The following is an 18,457-nucleotide window of genomic DNA, read 5'->3' on the forward strand; positions in this document are numbered from 1 at the left end:
TTGTCAAACCCAACTAAATGACAGAGGGCAGATGAGTCTGGAGAGTGCAGACTTCCAGGTTAGCTTCTTGGGGCATGGAGCAGGATGGGGAAGAGCAAAAACTATGTCACAAGAGACCCACACACAGAATAACCAGCCTCAGTGGGAACCTTAGAAAGTCTGAGTTCCCCCACTGTGACCCATTTATGAATGATGATAATGTTGACATAGAGGTATATGTCAGTATAGTACTAAAAAACCCTCTGTATGTCTATTTTGAGGGAAATAAGTTTAAGCACTAACAACGTACAATCCTTGGTTAATGTAAGGATGTTTACCAAATGGCCCTGCTTACTCTATAATGGAACTGATATTCTATCTATCTGTGAGCAAATCAGGGTGTTAAGAGTATACAGTGTCCATTTGGATCAGAAACAAAATGTCCTTTCAGTTTCAGAATCCCCCTTAATAAAACCTTTTGGGTTTTTTTTTTTTTTCTTTTTAAACTTGGGGCAAAAAAGAATTGGTTGAACACAAATGAACTCACATTATGGAATAAACATACCAAAATATACAAGTCCTATATGAGTGGGTTTGATGGCAATGACGCTATTACCAAAGCATTATCATAGGGCACACTGAAGAGCCTGGTCAGAAGCTTTTAGAATGACTTTCAGGAACTCCTTTGTGTCTTGATTCAGTGTTATTCTCAATCTCACTTAATTAGAATCTTGACCTGTTTCATATGGGGTGACCATTTACATGTACCAATGCTTATGGTTGATTGCAGACCCCTCTCAGACACACAAAGTTCATTAACCTTACTTCTCTCTTTTTTTTTCTTAAGATTTTATTTATTTATTTGAGAGAGAGAGAGCATGAGAGTGAGAGAACATAAGCAGGGGGAGCAGCAGAGGGAGAGAGAGAAGCAAACTTCCCACTGAGCAGGGAGCCTGATATAGGGCTTGATCTCAGGACCCTGAGATCATGACCTGAGCTAAGACAGTGACTTAACTGACTGAGCCCTCCAGGTGCCCCTAGCCTTATTTCTCTTGCCATATAAACTCCTTTTGGATATTCTTGTATGTCCACAAATATCCTCTGAAAATGCTTGTTTCTGCTGTATAGGAAGGTATGAGACTACGCCTTACTCCCACCATTGCCTCCCGACAACAGTTTTAAGCAAGAAAAAGAGTATCTTCTAGAATGAGTCTATTCACTCGGTATTCAAAGTCAGTTCCTTTTGTGGTTGGTTGTTTCTCATTGCAAAAATGTCCACACTGTTGGACCCAAGCTTGACCTACTTTCCTGAATGGGACTTTAACAATTGAAAGTTCCTTTGGATCAGCATTTCTGAACCTTGTTCTAGTCTTATGTAGAAAATGTTGAGGGGCACCTGGCTGGCTAAGTCTGCAGAGCATGTGACTCTTGATCTCAGGGTCATGAGTTCAAGCCCCATGTTGGGCATGGAGTCTACTTAAAATAAAAATTAAGATAGATAGATAGATAGATAGATATAAGAATATAGATAGAGATAGATAGATGATAGATAGATAGATGATAGATAGATAAAGAAAATGTTGAAAAGAGAATAGATCATGGAAAGATCCTTAAGAATAGTCACCCCTTTAGAAAAATCACTTATCTATGTTCTGGGCATTTTATATCCTAGTGCTTCTCTGTGATACCATTCCCATTACTTTATCATCATAACTTATCTTTCAATCAAATAAGTTTTTGAGAAATGACAGTGTATACTTTCCAGGGGAAATTTTTAAAGGAGATAACTGTAGTTTTGGTGTATAAACTCAGATATGCTTATTTGTTTTTTAAAATGTGGTCCTATTTCTTTATAATTTACATAAACTTTTACATTCTGCACATTCTTATGTACATATCTATTAATCTTCTCTAAAAACCTGCAAGTTCCTTCAAGGCTGAGGCTATAACTTACTCAGCTCTTTTGTTCCATCAATGTATTCCTTTGCTTAATGATTTTACTTCATTTGTGAAATGCTGCCACCATGTGAAGAGCCATTAAATGAAAAAGAAATCCATTAAATTTATCTTTTTTAATTTTCAAAGAATGCAGTTTGAATATCTCATATACTAAATAACCATTTTAATGTGTAAATAAGTATGATTTATTATTATTATTATTTAAGATTTATGTATTTATTTTAGGGGGGAGGGGCAGAGGAGAGTATCCTCAAGCAGACTCCCCACTGGTCACAGAGCCCCATGTGGGGCTTGATCCCATGACCTGTGAGATCATGACCCATGAGATCATGACCTGAGCTGAAACCGAGTGTCAGATGCTTAACTGACTGAGCCACCCAGATGCCCCAGGAGCGATTCATTAGTAACACAACATTTACCAGTAAATAAATAAATGCTGTGAAAGTGCTTGAAACTATTTACTCATGACATTTATTTTTTTAATTAATTAATTAATTATTTAAAAACCCCACAACACTCTCAGCACCAGTTTTATTAACCCTCTTTTTGATGAAGAAAGGAAGGCTTAGAGAAGTGAAGCAACTTGACCATTCAATTAAAAATCTATTAAATTTGACAAGGAAATTTATGATGTTTTGTATCAATACCAAAGGAAAGATACCCAAACAATCTTCTTAGAAAAATATATGAATTGAATTGTAAGAAAATAATTTCTTGTAATTAATAACTAGTTTAAAGTAAATATAGTTTATACTTAAAATGTAATAAAAGACTATAGTGGATGGTGGGTTTTAGAGGAGGGGTGTAGGAAACATTTTTTGGAGGGTTTGTTCTTCATCTTTCTCTTTGACAATTTTTCAACCATTCTTAGGTACATCATTGTCTAGTACACAAATCTACACTCAAAGTTATAGCCCAGAAATATACTTTTAGGGTGAAATAAAGACTAAATAACCATGAGAATAATTCAGAACACTTCAAAATAACCCATGTGAGTAACTAGCTGAAGATGCTGTGTTCTCATCTCTTTCGCTTGTCTTGTGTACACAGAGGAAAATATTTTGGGTGCATCCTTCACAGTGTGCAATTTAAATTTGTTCCACATGTTGTACTTTGTCTAAAAACTTGTTTTGTTTTGTTTTTTTAAAGATTTTATTTATTAACCTGACAGAGAGAGATCACAAGTAGGCAGAGAGGCAGGCAGAGAGAGAGAGGAGGAAGCAGACTTCCCGCTGAGCAGAGAGCCCGATGCAGGGCTCGATCCCAGGACCCTGAGATCATGACCTGAGCTGAAGGCAGAGGCTTAACCCACTGAGCCATCCAGGTGCCCCTAAAAACTTGTTTTGAATGAATTGATAAGCATGTCTTTGTCTGAAATCATAATGTTAAAATACCACTTTTTTTTTAAAGATTTTATTTATTTGACAGAGATCACAAGTAGGCAGAGAGGCAGGCAGAGAGAGAGGGGAAAGCAGGCTCTCTGTTGAGCAAAGAACCCAATGTGGGGCTCGATCCCAGGACTCTAGGATCATAACCTGAGCCGAAGGCAGAGGCTTTAACCCACTGAGCCACCCAGGTGCCCCAAATACCACTTCTTAAGAGCATGTTTATCCAGTGTGCTTCATGGTGAAAATTGTGCTATTCTGGGGGGAAAAGGTCATTGCTTGAAAAGTAGCATAACTTTCTGAGATATGTTATGTCAAAAAGTCACTAACTAGGTGCACTTTGGTGGCTCAGTCAGTCAAGCATCTGACTCTTCATCTCAGCTTGGGTTTTGATCTTAGGGTTGTGACTCTGGGCCCCATATTGGACTCCATACCCAATGTGGAGCCTACTTAAAAAAAAAAAAAGTCACTAGTTAAGCACTCATAAGGTGAGGTATAGCAGCATGGTAGCATCAATCAAGGAATGAGTCAATGACAAAACACTATTCCCATAACAGTCTTATTAGATCATATAAAGCAATGGTCAAATTGGTCATTTGCTTCTGATGGAGAAGTTGTTTTGATTGTAACAGTTAAAAATCTTTTCTGAAATGTTTAAGTGCTACAGAGGCTATGTATCCTCAGGTATCTGAGGAGTTTTTCGCTTAGAATATGGTGGAGTCCTCATTCTGGCTTTCAACAATTTTACAGCAGAAACTAGAGGGACACGAACATGAACACCTATACCCCCCGAATGTGTGGGGATAACAAAGTGAAGAAACAGTCTTGAAAAGCAAAAGACCCAGGTAATGTGACACTACAACATCCTGGCCACTTGAAAGTGAATAAGAAAGTCACCACTTATTTTATGTAGTTCTTCCAAGAATCCCTTTTTTTTGGACTCATCTTTCTTTATCCGTTCTTCTTTTCTGCTCATTATAGCTGTTTTCTTTCTAGGACTAATCAAAGTCACTGAACTCTGTTTATCCTACCCAATTTCTGACATCATAAATACTTTACCCTTAAGTTACTTAAGTATCCTTTATGTTTAACATATATCTCCCCCTCCCTCTCTTCCCCTCAGGCCCTTATCATATCCCCTTATCATGTCACTGAATTCTACTTATCCTACCCAGGTTCTGACATCATAAATACTTTATCCTTAAGTTACTTAAGTATCCTTTATGTTTAAAAATATATCCCCCTCCCTCTCTTTCCCTCAGGCCCTTATCATGTCCCAGAAAATCTGGGATTGTGATGTGCCTATATTTGTTTCTGTGTGTGTGTGTTTATCTCTAGATACCACTTTATATTATGAAACTTTTATATGATTACACAAACTTGAGCTTACAAATAATTTTTGACTTCCAGCAAAAATTTTATTGCAAATCCATACTAAGGGTATGTTGGCATCAAGAAGCACAATTTTGGAAATTTTTTTAATGTGTTGTCAGTTGCTATGTAAGAGGATAAAAAGTTAGGTATTGGCTGCTTCTTACTATTTCTCTTCACTTCTTGCCATCTTCCTTACCCTCCAAAAACGTTAAGGTTACAAAACAAATTAGAATGGAAATAAGTCCAAGGATTTAAGATTTCCCTGAAGAAAGGTGTTATGCAGTTAGAAAGTTTTAGCCCTAATCCAGGTGGTCATCCAAGCAGAAATAAAGTAATTATTTAAAAGTATTAGTAGATCCTATTACTAATTTCATACAGGAAAAAAATAAGAAGAAAGACAAGTTGACTAAAGACTTGCCTTAGCGAGAGCTCTTATGTTTTGTTGATACTGACAGACTACAAAATTTATTAACTAAGACAAGCATATATATGAATTTTAAAGGAAAAACATTAAAACATTATTTAAAATTCCTGTAGAAAAACTCACACAAAGTTAATGGAAAACTCCACCAACCCAAATATCCTCTAATGTGGGTTGTCTTAATCAGATGTCAGTGACCACAAGGCTTAAGGAAACTTCTGTCCCTCTTTCAGAGAATTCTCTTCTACAAACAGGAAACCTACTGAACAAAGGGTGAAATACTTATTTTTTCTCATGGTTTTTATGAAATACTGCTGTTTCTACTCTAAATTATCTTTCTGGGAATAAATATCAATTTTCAGTAGCCTTAAACTAATGTTTAAACTCATCTTCCATATTTGGCTTGTCTATTTGGTATAGGGGAACAAAGCCACGTATTTATTTATTTACTGCCATTTTAGTCATTTTTAAGTTTATAATGTAGCAGTGTTAGTTACATTCACAATATTATGCAACTATCACCACCATCTATTTCCAAAACCTTTTCATCACCCCAAATAGAGATTATACAATCAGGTTATAACTCCCCATTGTCCTGTCCTTCTACATCCTGGTAAACCCTAGACCACTTTTCTATATATGAATTTGCTTATTCCCGATATTTCATGTTAAGTGGAGTCATACAATAGTTGTCCTTCTCCATCTGCTTTTTGTCACTAAGCATAATATTTTTAAGGTTCATCCATGCTGTAGCATGTATCAGAACTTCATTTCTTTTTATGGCTTAATAGTATTTCATCATAGGTACATACTGTATTTTGTTTATCTTTTCATCTGTTAATAGACACTTGGGTAGTTTCCACCCCTCAGTTATCATGAATAATGTTCCAACGGACATTGGCATACAAATATGTTTGAACCCCTGTTTTAATGATGTGAGGTATATACATAGGAGCGTAACTCCTGGGTCTTGTAATTCTGTATCTAGGTTTTGGAGGAGCTTATCAGACTCTCACAGAAAGCTGCACCATTTTACATTATCATCAGCAATGGAGGAGAGTTTCAATTTCCCCAACACTTGTTATTTTTCCATTTTCTTGAAGTTATGGTAGTATATCCTAGTAAGTTGATGTGGTATCTCATTAAGATTTGTATTTCCTGGGGTGCCTGGGTGGCTCAGTGGGTTAAAGCCTCTGCCTTCGGCTCAGTTCATGATCTCAGGGTCCTGGGATAGAGCCCCGCATCAGGCTCTCTGCTGGGCAGGGAGCCTGCCTCTCCCTCTCTCTGCCAGCCTCTCTGCCTACTTATGATCTCTGTTTGTCAAACAAATAAATAAAAATCTTAAAAAAAAAAAAAGATTTGTATTTCCGTAATGATTAGTGATGTTGAGTATCTGTTCATGTGTTTATGACCCATTTGTAAATATTCTTTGGAGAAATGTCTATTCAAGTCTTTGCCCATTTTTTAATCGGTTTTTGTCTTTTCTCTTGAGTTTTGGGAATTCTTTATATACACTGGATATTAAACTCTTACCAGATAAATTATTTGTAAATATTTTCTCCCATTCTGTAGGTTATCTTTTCACTTTTTTTGATAATATCTTTTCATGCACAATTTTTAAAATTTCAGTGAAATCCAATTTATCTATTTTTTCCTCTTACTGTTCTCTTATTGCTTTTGGTGTCAGATCTAAGAATCCGTTGCCAAAATCTAAGGTCATGAAGATTTAACACTGTGTTTACTTCTAAGACTTTTATGGTTTTAGCCCTTATATTTATGTTGATTCATTTTGAATTAATTTCATATGGTATTAGTTACCTGTTTATTTTTGAAGATTATATCTTGACATAGGCAAGGCGACATGTGGATTATTATAGGAACTCCCCCAAGACCCACAAAGTCATCTCTACTCAGTGACTACCAATAATTGCTCTAAATTGGGAAGAGCAATAAAGGAAACAGAGAAGAAAACAATAATTCTGGCTATTTAGTGCAGAAGACTAGTTTCAGATGAAAAAGAAAAAAAAATATTGCAAGTTTCAGTTGGGTAAAGCTTACATTCCCTGTCATCTATAACCCACCATTTCCCCGTACTTCCCTGTACTTGATAAAATGCTTCTAGCTCAATAGAGTAGGGAGATTAATGAGATTTTAGATCAGGGAGGGTCTCAGAAAAAGGAAACCTATGCTCACCTCCAGGCTAATTTCTAGCAAGACTGAGATAGAATTCTGTATTTTGGGGGTCTGAAATCAGAGGGACGAGTATTATGCTTGCTACCTCTCTACTCGTGGTAACTACAGAACCCACTGAAAGTTTCATGCATTCTCACACTGAAAAAAATAGTAGAGTAGATGACTATATAGGGTATCATATATATACAGACATATGAGCCAGAGAAGAACTTCAGAAATATTCGCTGAGCCTCCCTTACACAGTGCCTGGGTTACTGCTGAACTACTTACATGAAACATTGTAAATCACCCTAAAAATATAGAGTTTCTATTACAATGAATGAATTTAAAATCAAGCTCAAAACATATTGAATTATGTCTAATAAACTTTTATACATTCAACAGAGAGCTATTGCATTGTTTGGGAATAGAGAAGACACAGGTGAAGTTTCTTTTTGCTTTGCTTCACTTTATGACTGAAAGTTTCTTACCAAATTTCACTGTTCTCTAATTTGGAAGATTAGCCCAATTTCAATTATTCTACAACAGCTGTCAATCAAATACAGTTGAATGCACTCACTGGGGGTTAGATCATGATATTTTAAAAGAACACCAATATTTTCATGTGATGTTTTTACAAAGCCATAAAACAAAATGGTCATTTGAGACTGTTATATGCAAATAAATTCTCTAATCTTCTGTATCTCCAGTGCAATTTGACAGGCAGATGTAGACAAGAGGGAAGAGACTGGGGAATAACAAAAATTTGGCAACAGTCAGAAGTCTCTCTCTTCACATCCCAGCTTTATAGAAGTCCAGATGAAAGGTAAGGACCTGATCTCTGTTCTGACTTCAAAGGGGTCCAGATATTAAATCTTTAACAGTCTCAGGCCTTTAGCAGAAGGCTCATGAAAACTGATGAGAATTCCAGGGGAGGAAAGGTGATTTTCTCCACAGAAACACAAATCATTCTGATGGCTCCTAACAACTCCAGTATGAGGGGCAGTATATTGAGATAATATAGAAAATGCTGTACCATTTTTTTAAAAGATGTATTTATTTATTTGAGATAAAGAAAGAGGCATAGGAAGAGAGAAAGAGAGTCCTGAAGCAAACTCCCCACTGAGCTGGGGAGTCGGACTCAGACCTTGATTTCAGGACCCTGAGATCATGACCTAAGTTAGACCCTTTACTGAGCCACCCAAGTGCCCCCCAAAATGCTGCAACATATTGAAGAGGATAACAGAATATGGAGTTGAGCATTCACTTTGGAAGCAATTAGAGCGAAAAGTCAAAGGTGGGATCTGTCCGGCTTGTAGAAAGTAGTTATAATTTCAAATTCAAATATTCAATTGACTGGTCTTAAATCATTATTGTCTTTTTAAAAAGTATCAGTACAGAACATTATGTAACTTTATAATTAACATTATTTTTCAGCAGTCAAAAGTCAGGCAAAAGGGCGCCTGGGTGGCTCAGTGGGTTAACCTCTGCCTTTGGCTCAGGTCATGATCTCAGGGTCCTGGGATCGAGCCCTGCATCAGGCTCTCTGCTCAGCGGGGAGCCTGCTTCCCTCCCCCCCCCCGTCTGCCTCTCTGTGTACTTGTGATCTCTCTCTCTGTTAAATAAAGAAATAAAAAATCTTAAAAAAAAAAAAAAAAGAGTCAGGCAAAAAAGGTGAAAACAGTCCCCAGTGGTGGGATCTAACTTGCAAAACTTTCAAGTGCTTCCCTATTAAATAGCCATGACTGAAAAAGTAGTTACACTCAGATCTGTAAGTGTGCATAGAATGTGTCCTGTGAGGTGGGCACTGATCTTTCTCCTTGAAAGGAGAGGGACCCACATATTCATAAGATGCAACCCACCCAAAAGACACCTCCACCATGAGAGATAACACAAGGATCTCATGGTAATGTAACAAATATGTCAAGCAGTGACTATAATCAGTAACATACTAAGTAAAAGTCCTTTGTAAGCAAGGAAAACACAGAGAAATACTCTGCTTGGGAAGAGGCTGCAAAGGCTTCACAGACAGTTGGAACCAATCTTAAAGGATGAATAAGACAATAAGGGTTGAAGACTGTAGGGAGAGAAAGCAAGTGGATTTGGGGCACACAACTTCTGTAACCAAAAGAATGGTCTGAGAAACCAAGGATGCATTTGGGAGACCATTATCCTGATAAATATAACCAGTGTTAGAATAAAAAATTTAAAACTGCTGAAATACTAAGTACACAGCATAAATACCATATTATTATAATTTCCTCCAAAATTCCTGGAACCCTCAGAGTTTTATTGTTATAAATGAGCCCAATATTCATAATTTCAGATTACATAATGCTCATCTCAAACTGCTCTAAGAATCTCCATGCTTTCAACAAATAGCATTGTTAATTTCTAAGGCACATTAGTTAGTCCATCTTTTGAGAGGCCAATACCAAGACAGGGATGAACATGCTAGAAATTTATTAGGGCTAGTGCCCCTAAGGAGAAAATAGGGAGGGAGTTGGGGGAAGGTAAGAGAGCTATTAGACTGTGGTGCAAGTCTGACCTCAAGAGAAGAACAGAAACAAGGAAAGACAGTTGTGTAGAAGTTCACTTGTAAGGGGAGTTCCACAAGGTTGCTGGGACATCTTGAACCAAAGTCACCCATCAGAGCAGTAGCACACATCCAAGGAATGGACCTGCTATAATATTCCTGCCACACTCAGTGTCCAAGAACAAGGCCTAAGAAGCATGAGCTTTGTCCAAAAAGAGAAATGGATTTCAAAGCAGGTGTCTGGGCTTTAAGTCAGTGATGTTTCCTGCCATGGGAGATATGAGACACGAATTCTTATGGTGGTCACACCAATGAGTCTGCTCTCCTGGGAACACCTTCCAAGGCATAGAGTCAGTACAGCACATTTACTGGCGCATCATTTAGCATTACAAATATGTCTGTTCAGGGGCACCTGAGTGGCTCAGTCCTTACGTGTCTGCCTTTGGCTCAGGTTGTGATCCCAGGGTTCTGGGATGAAGTCTTGCATGGGGCTCCCTGCTCAACGGGAAGCCTGCTTCTCCCTCTCCCACTCTCCCCCTGCTTATATTCCCTTTCTCCTTGTTTCTCTTTGTCAAAGAAGTAAATAAGATCTTTAAAAAATAAAAGATAAACAAGTATGTCTGGTTAAATGAGAAGGAAATTAGTTCATATATTTACTTGACAGGGAAATGAGTACTTTCCTACCTCAAAAAGATAAAGGAATTTGTTACTCAGAGAATCTTTGTACCTACTGGACTCCTTTGGAAGCCATATGATGGTTTTCAGTTCAAAGAAAGCTGTCAGTTCCTCCTCAGTAAACGGTAAAGAGAGAGACAAAGATTTGCTATTGTACTAATATAGAGAAGAAGCAGCTCCATTCCCTGTCTTCCTTCTCCTTCTTCTTTTTGTTTTCTTTTTGTACCTTGTTTTTTCCTGAAGTGAGCTTTTCTTCTTCATGGTAAATGACTGTTCTGCTGAAGCTTTTTGTTACTAGGGTGGGGAGAGAAGGGTGGAGTAACCATGTCTGGGATATTCCCAGTATCTTTCCATGACAGTCTAGTTCCTCACATCTGTTTCCTACAGAAAAATCTCTCCACAACATGGTATCATCTACTTCATGAGTTAGGATGAGTAAGGGGAAAGCAAGGAGTGGCATCCTCTTATGGCATTACAAGTTGCAATGATGATATCCTTGTTGTGTTGATATCAAAATTCCATCCCCTCATGATATAAGTTGATATCACCATAGCCACTGAACACTTCCTGAATGTTTATTGAAGTTTATGAAAGGCAGTGCAAAGAGAACTCAGACTCTTGATCTTGAAGGGCTTACTATTTGGGGGCAAAAGCACATACATAAAAGCAATCCAGGTGGTATATACTGTGGATATGGATTTGGTTTTATTCCACTTATAGGCTATAAAGTTAGCTTATAACAGTTTCCCACATGCTTAGCAGAAGACACAAGATATTGGGTCAGAAACAAAGGACTTTATTATTCACAACACAGCAAGCATCAGTGGAGCTTGAGGAATCCGTTTCTTTTTTAGCAAGAAGCAAGCTACTATGCTCTATGCCCAAATATTACCTCATCTCTCAGCTTCCCAGCTGCATCAACAAGCATCAGAAATGGCCTGGGTTATAGGGACTTGCAGTCTTGGCTCACCCAGCAAGACATGTAGAAACTCAAGAAGCTCAAATAAGACTATCTCCCATAGGCAGAAAGCCAAATGATCAATATAGGTGATAGCACACTGAAGTTTGGAGATCAGAAGTAATAGGACACTCATGACCTAAGGTGGGGAATTGATACTGACACTGGATATTAAATAGAAAAAAAAAAAAGGAAAAAAATGATTGCTGGCTATAATAACACATTTATTACCAGCTTAAGTCTATAGGCAGCAGTGGGTTTCTCACAAGGAAAAACAAAGTGAGAAGAGGAGGAGTTGGAGAAATGGGTCTTCGGGAGTTTTAATACTTAATAACTATGATGAGATTGGGTTAACTACACTGAGACATACAATGTAAAACTATCAATCTGAACAATTGTCCTTAGTGATTTGAAGGAAGGGATGCAGGAATCTGATTATTATCAAGTCAGTTGAAGTGTTATCTCCATCCAGACATTTCTACATATTTTCTATTAAATAGCTATCCTAAGCAACAATAGGGGGGAAAATGCCAGTGTTTGAAGTTTCAGTTAGTTGCAAAGGAGTTGATGGGAGTATGGGGATTTAAAACCTTTTATGTTCCCATCAGATAAAAATCTATGACATATAAGTCATTATTATTCATCAGCACGAGGCCAGGTAAATTAACAACTGGCCAATTCCTGCTCCACACCCATGTCTGGTTGGACCAGTTCCCTCAGAGAGTTCCAGAGCCACACAAGAGGTTGTAGTCAATAGTGACCTTTTGTACCAGAAGCTCAACTGATTCTAGCAGGAAATGGGGTTTCCTCTACTTCATTCCAGAGGACACTGTACATGACCTTGGAGTACTTTGTGATCCTGTTGTGACGCCAACAGCAATGAAGCAGCAAATTTCCCAGAACAAATGTAGCTGACATCAGGCAGACACAAGGCTCACAGTTATGAAGCAGACCAGGACACCTTGCCTCTCTAAACTGTATCAATTTATGGAAAACAGTACATTAAAAAGTAGAAATCATTGGCTAGAACTAAGACACAGTTAATTGTGGAAAAGTGGCCCAAATAAACATGTGAACATCAATGCTTCCCCCCCCAAAAGTACTGTTTATCACCTTTCTTGTTCATAGCATACATGCTGTGTCTTTGATTATGAAAAAAGTTCTCCTCTCTTTGTCTCTGTCTCTGTCATTGTGCATCTATGTGTGTGTCTGCCTCTCTCAGGAATTCCAGAATCCATTTGCACATTTTATATGAAAATCTCATTTTAGGAGAAAAAAGATTAAGTGTTTGTCTATGTAGGAAGAAGAGAACTTTGAGAAATCTCTGTGTCATTTAATTTGAAGAGCTCTTGCTTACTTCCTGAAATTGCTTTTCTCTCTTCATAATTTTCTCTAATTACCCATTTCCTAGTTTACAGCTTACTCTAGCCTAAACGCCCAGACAACTTTCCTTCCATGATTTGCATGTATGGATTTTAAAGATTTTATTTATTTACTTGACACAGAGAATGGAGGAGAGAGAGCACAAGCAGGGGAAGCAGCAGCTAGAGGGAGAGGGAGAAGCAGGCTCCCTGCTGAGCTGAGAGCCCAGTGTGGGGTTTGATCCCAGACCCTGGGATCATGACCTGAGGCCAAATGAGGGGCTCAAATGATTGGGTCACCCAGGTGCCCCTAATTTGCACGTATATTTGACAAATTGTTGTGACCACCTCTGTCATATTTGCATTTTAAGAGAGAGAAAATTTCTATTTTAAAAAAAGAAACTAGTCTATTATTGACAGTGGACTTTTAAGAGATATCTTTTATCAGAACAAATCTCCCAACTTCTAGAGCTACAAAGCTTTTAACAAAACATCTAATGCTTCTGCTTCTGCTTATGTCTATTTCTTGTTCACTTCACCAAACAGAGGATTTCTATGCCCAAACTCAGACTGCATTATTGACTTTAGTCCTATTTATGGACAATGCTAAATGTCCACTGCAAAATGTTCCAGTTCAGCAGTCGACCAGATGTTTTGTCTGATATGAAGGATCCAGATACTATTTGCGAACACGCAGATGTTTGATTGAGTTTTTCATTTGTCACCTGGCAATTTTTCATTTGGCACTAAATATACATGGTCTTTAGAAATCACAGAAGGAAATCATTCTCCAGGCATTTTCATGTAATCTTCCCTACTACAATGGTGTGTACTGTTCTAAAAGAAAGTTCCACTGTCCACTGAAAATGGCTGCATCATGGAAATCTGTCATAATAGAAAACTTGGATATTTAGAAGGCTCTTTTGATCTTTGGGCGAGCCAGTGTCATTAAGGAGCTCAAGTTGCTGTCCCTGTCATTCAGGATAGGCTAACTGTGGTAACCATGAACGCTCCAAATCTCAGTGGCTTAAACAACAAAGGTGTATCTTTCACTTACGTTAACATGTCCAACATGGGCCTGGGGTGGTGTTAGGTGGGGGCAGTAGGAGGGGTTGAAGAGTCTCTGCTCAGTAGTCACTCAGGGATCTGAGTTGAAGGAGTCTTATGTCAGCACATATTTCTACATTTGCTTCACAAGGATGAGCAGAGCGGGTGGATCTCTTACTGGCATTTTGTACAATCTGAATCAGAAAGGATCCTCAGCATTGGGCAGAACTAGGCCCAGGGACACACCTAACTATAAGCAGTCAGGAAAGAACAGTTCCCCTGAGTGTGCTCCAGAAGAATGGAACCAGAACATTGTAGTATCTGTCATATCCATTCAAGGTTCAAAGGAAAAATTCACCAAAACAGAATTTTCTTGAAGCTGGATTTCTTCCAAAGGTAAAATCTGACATTCCTTGGTTTTCTCAGACAAAATTCCAGATAATAATGTATTAATTCATTATTACACAAATAAGACCACTGAAAGCATGTTTTATTTACAATTCATTTTTTAAAATTTTTAAAAATTTTTGTCTGAATGTTGATTTCATATCCTGCAAGTTTATTAAATTTGTTCATTAATTCTTTTTATTTATTTATTTTAATATAAATTTTGTTAGTTAACATGCAGTGCAATATTGGTTTCTGGAGGAGAATTCAGTGATTCATCCCTTATATAGAACACCCAGTGTTCATCACAACAAGTGCCCTCTTTAATACCCATCACCCATTTATCCCATCTCCTGCCCACATCCCTCCAGCAACCCTCAGTTTGTTTTCTGTCCTTATGAGTCATTTATGCCTTGTTTTCCTCTCTCCATTTTTTCTTTCTTTTTTTAAAAACGATTTTATTTATTTATTTGAGAGAGACAGACAGAAAGAGATAGTGAGAGAGAGCATGAGTGGGGAGAACAGGGAGAAGCAGACTCCCGCCAAGCAGGGAGCCTGATGCAGAGCTCAATCCCAGGACCCTGGAATCATGACCTGAGCAAAAGGCAGACGCTTAAATGACTGAGCCACCCCGGTGCCCCTCTCCATTTTTTCTTCTCCCCCTTCCCATGTATTTATCTGTTTTCTTTCTTAAATTCCACAAGTGAGTGAGATCATGTGGTATTTGTCTTTTTCTGACTGACTTATTTCACTTAGCGTAATACACTCTAGCTCCATCCACATCATTGCAAATGGCAAGATTTCATTCTTTTTGATGGCTGAGCAATATTCCATCGTATATATATGTTGCATCTCCTTTATCTACTCATCAGTAGATGGATATTTGATTTCTTTCCATAACTTGGCTATTGTTGATAATGCTGCTATAAACATTGGGGTGCATGTACCACTTTGAATTTGTATTCACAACTTTAATGTTTGTTCTCTCAAGGACCTTCACCTTACTCCCTACCCCATCAAAACCAAAAAGAAGCAACCAAAAGAGAAAGAATACTTGTTAAAACTTTAGTTCCTCATTGAAGCATGCAAAGTCTCTAAATCCAAATTCAAACAATGGAAAAACAAGTCTACTTATCTCCTGGCAAAAACATTATTCTTTCTTTACTTTTTAAAAAAGATTTAATTTATTCATTTGACACACAGAGAGAGAAAGTACAAGCAGGGGCAGCAGCAAACAGAGGGAAAAACAGACTCCTGCTCAGCAGAGAGTCTGATGTGGGGCTTAATCCCAGGACCCTGAGATCATGACCTGAGCCAAAGGTAGCTGCTTAACTGAATGAGCCACCCAAGCACTCCAAAACATTACTCTTCAATGAGAACATCCTCTATGCTTCAAAATCTCAATGTGGTATATAATCAACTTTCCTATGCATAGGCAAACATGCATTTGTTTTATAAAATAGGGATTATATCCTATACTTTTATGTCCCACTTTTAATTTTTAAAGATTTTATTTGAGAGAGTGAGCGAGAGAGAGAGGGAGAGAGAGCAGGAGCACAAGAGCAGGGAGAGTGAAGCAGACTTCCTGATGAGCTGGGAGCCCAACTTGGGGCTTGATCCCAGGACACCAGGATCATGGACCTGAGCCAAAAGCAGATGCTTAACTGACTGAGTCACCCTGGTGCCCCCCTTGTGTCCCATTTTTAAATATCCAGTGTATTGTAATCATTTTACATTATTTGAAACAATTTCCATGGTTTCATAGATGAAGTCAAACATAATTTATTTCACCATTTAGATTGACGTTTAAGTTGCAGCATTAGTTTGGGCATTTAGGTCACTTGCCACATAAATTTATGTTTATCTATGCGCTGATTTGATGAATGTTTATTTGCCTCCTCAGACTATGACCTCTTGTGTTTGTTTTTGGTTACCATCATATTCTCATTTGCGGCAGTACCTGAAATGTAATAAGTAGGCTCTCACGTCTGTCAATGAGTAAGTGAAACTGTTCTTCAGTTCTTGACTCAAATCAGCCTCATCCACAAAACATTTCTCATCCTCACCTCAGGTAGACATGGACTCTCCCTTTTCTAAAAATTCCCTGTAGTTCTTCTTCTTTTTTTTTTTTTAAATAACTTTCATGCAGGAAAAAATACTATTTCTTGAGCTTTATTACATGCCAGGCACTCTGTTAGAAATATTTGAGAGGAAAGTCCATGTCAAAAGGGTTGCTCCTTGGTCTAGAGCACATGCAGAAAGAAAGCATACCACAAAATTTTCAGCCAAGGACCCTTCCAAGACTGTTCAGTGACCTCATCAACAGTCCTACTCTTGAAAAAGCTCAAAAGTCTCAAGCTAAATGAGATCTCTGTGCCCTCCACCTGGGGACTGTCTGAGAGGACAGAAGCCTGGCACACATCAGAGCTCAGGGGGTCAATTGCAGTGTCTGAACCCTGCATAGGGAATGTGAGCCAGCATCTCAGGAGTGGGTGCACTCAAGTGACATCTATACTACTCTACCAAAGAGGGGCTCTGATTATCAAAGAGGGGATAATGCAAAGGAGAAAGCCCTAAATGATGTCATTAGCCTATTCTGGAGAAAAGGAAGAGAAAGTAGTATTCTGAGTCTCTCTTGCCTTGTTAACATATTGTACTTATTCTTAGAAATACATGCCCTAAATAAAAACATTATTCCCATCCCCTCAAATTACAATCCAAAAAAGACATGTGTGAATTATCACTCTCTTAAGTACAGAGTCTCTATGTTCTTCCCCTGTAAATGACACTTTTAAAACTAATGAATGTCTCAGATCTTTTACTTCACATCTGGGAGACACCAAAAACTGCAATGCTTCAACACCAAGTTACTTTAAAATAATGCAAGACATTTCTTTACACAATAAATGATGAGTAGCTCTATTTTTTGGTGTCTTAATACACATGTCTCAGCAACCAAGGAAGTATCTAATTAATCTTTACTACCAATTCCAGGACAATATTACTTCACTTCTCAAGGATAGTTCAATATATATGAGAGATTTTAGGGGACAAGGGAGGAAGGGTTGGTAGTTGAAGGTTTCAACATTCATCCAGATTTTGTTTTCAAGACAATGTAACTTTCTTTTTTTATTATTATGTTATGTTAATTACCATACAGTACATTATTAGTTTTTTGTTTTTAAAGATTTTATTTATTTGAGAGACAGAGATCACAAGTAGGTAGAGAGGCAGGCAGAGAGAGAAGAGGAAGCAGGCTCCCCGCTGAGCAGAGCCTGATGTGGGTCTCCAACCCAGGACCCTGGGATCATGACCTGAGCCGAAGGCAGAGGTTTAACCCACTGAGCCAGTCCAGGCACCCCCATCATTAGTTTTTGATGTAGTATTCAACAATTCATTGTTTGCATATAACACCCAGTGCTCCATGAAATACATGCCTCCTTAATACCCATCACCAGGCTAACCCATCCCCCCACCTCTTCCCCTCTAAAACCCTCAGTTTGTTTCTTGGAGTCCATAGTTTCTCATGGTTCCTCTCCCCCTCTGATTTCCCCTCCCCTTCATTTTTCCTTTCCTTCTCCTAATGTCCTCCATGCTATTCCTTAGGTTCCACAAATAAGTGAAACCATATGATAATTTACTTTCTCTGCTTGACTTATTTCACTTAGCATAATCTCCTTCAGTCCCATACATGTTGATGCAAAAGTTGGGTATTCATCCTTTCTGATGGCTGAGTAATATTCCATTGTATATATGGACTACATCTTCTTTATCCATTCTTCTGTTGAAAGGCATCTCAGCTCTTTCCACAGTTTGGTTATTGTGGACATTGCTGCTATGAACATTGAGGTGCATATGGCCCTTCTTTTAACTACATATGTATCTTTGGGATAAATAACCAGTGGTGCAATTACTGGGCCATAGGGTAATTTTTTGAGGAACCTCCACACTGTTTTCCAAGGTGGCTTTAACAACTTGCATTCCCACCAACAGTGTAAGAGAGTTCCCCATCCTCCACATCCTTGCCAGCCTCTGTCATTTCCTGACTTGTTAATTTTAGCCATTCTGACTGGTGTGAGGTGATATCTCATTGTGGTTTTGATTTGTATTTCCCTGATGCCGAGTGATATGGAGCACTTTTTCATGTGTCTGTTGTCCATCTGGATGTCTTCTTTGCAGAAATGTCTTCTGCCCATTTCTTGA

This window comes from Enhydra lutris, unplaced genomic scaffold (assembly GCF_002288905.1).
Source record: "Enhydra lutris kenyoni isolate GAN:26980312 unplaced genomic scaffold, ASM228890v2 scaffoldscaffold205, whole genome shotgun sequence".
Taxonomy (NCBI): Eukaryota; Metazoa; Chordata; class Mammalia; order Carnivora; family Mustelidae; genus Enhydra; species Enhydra lutris.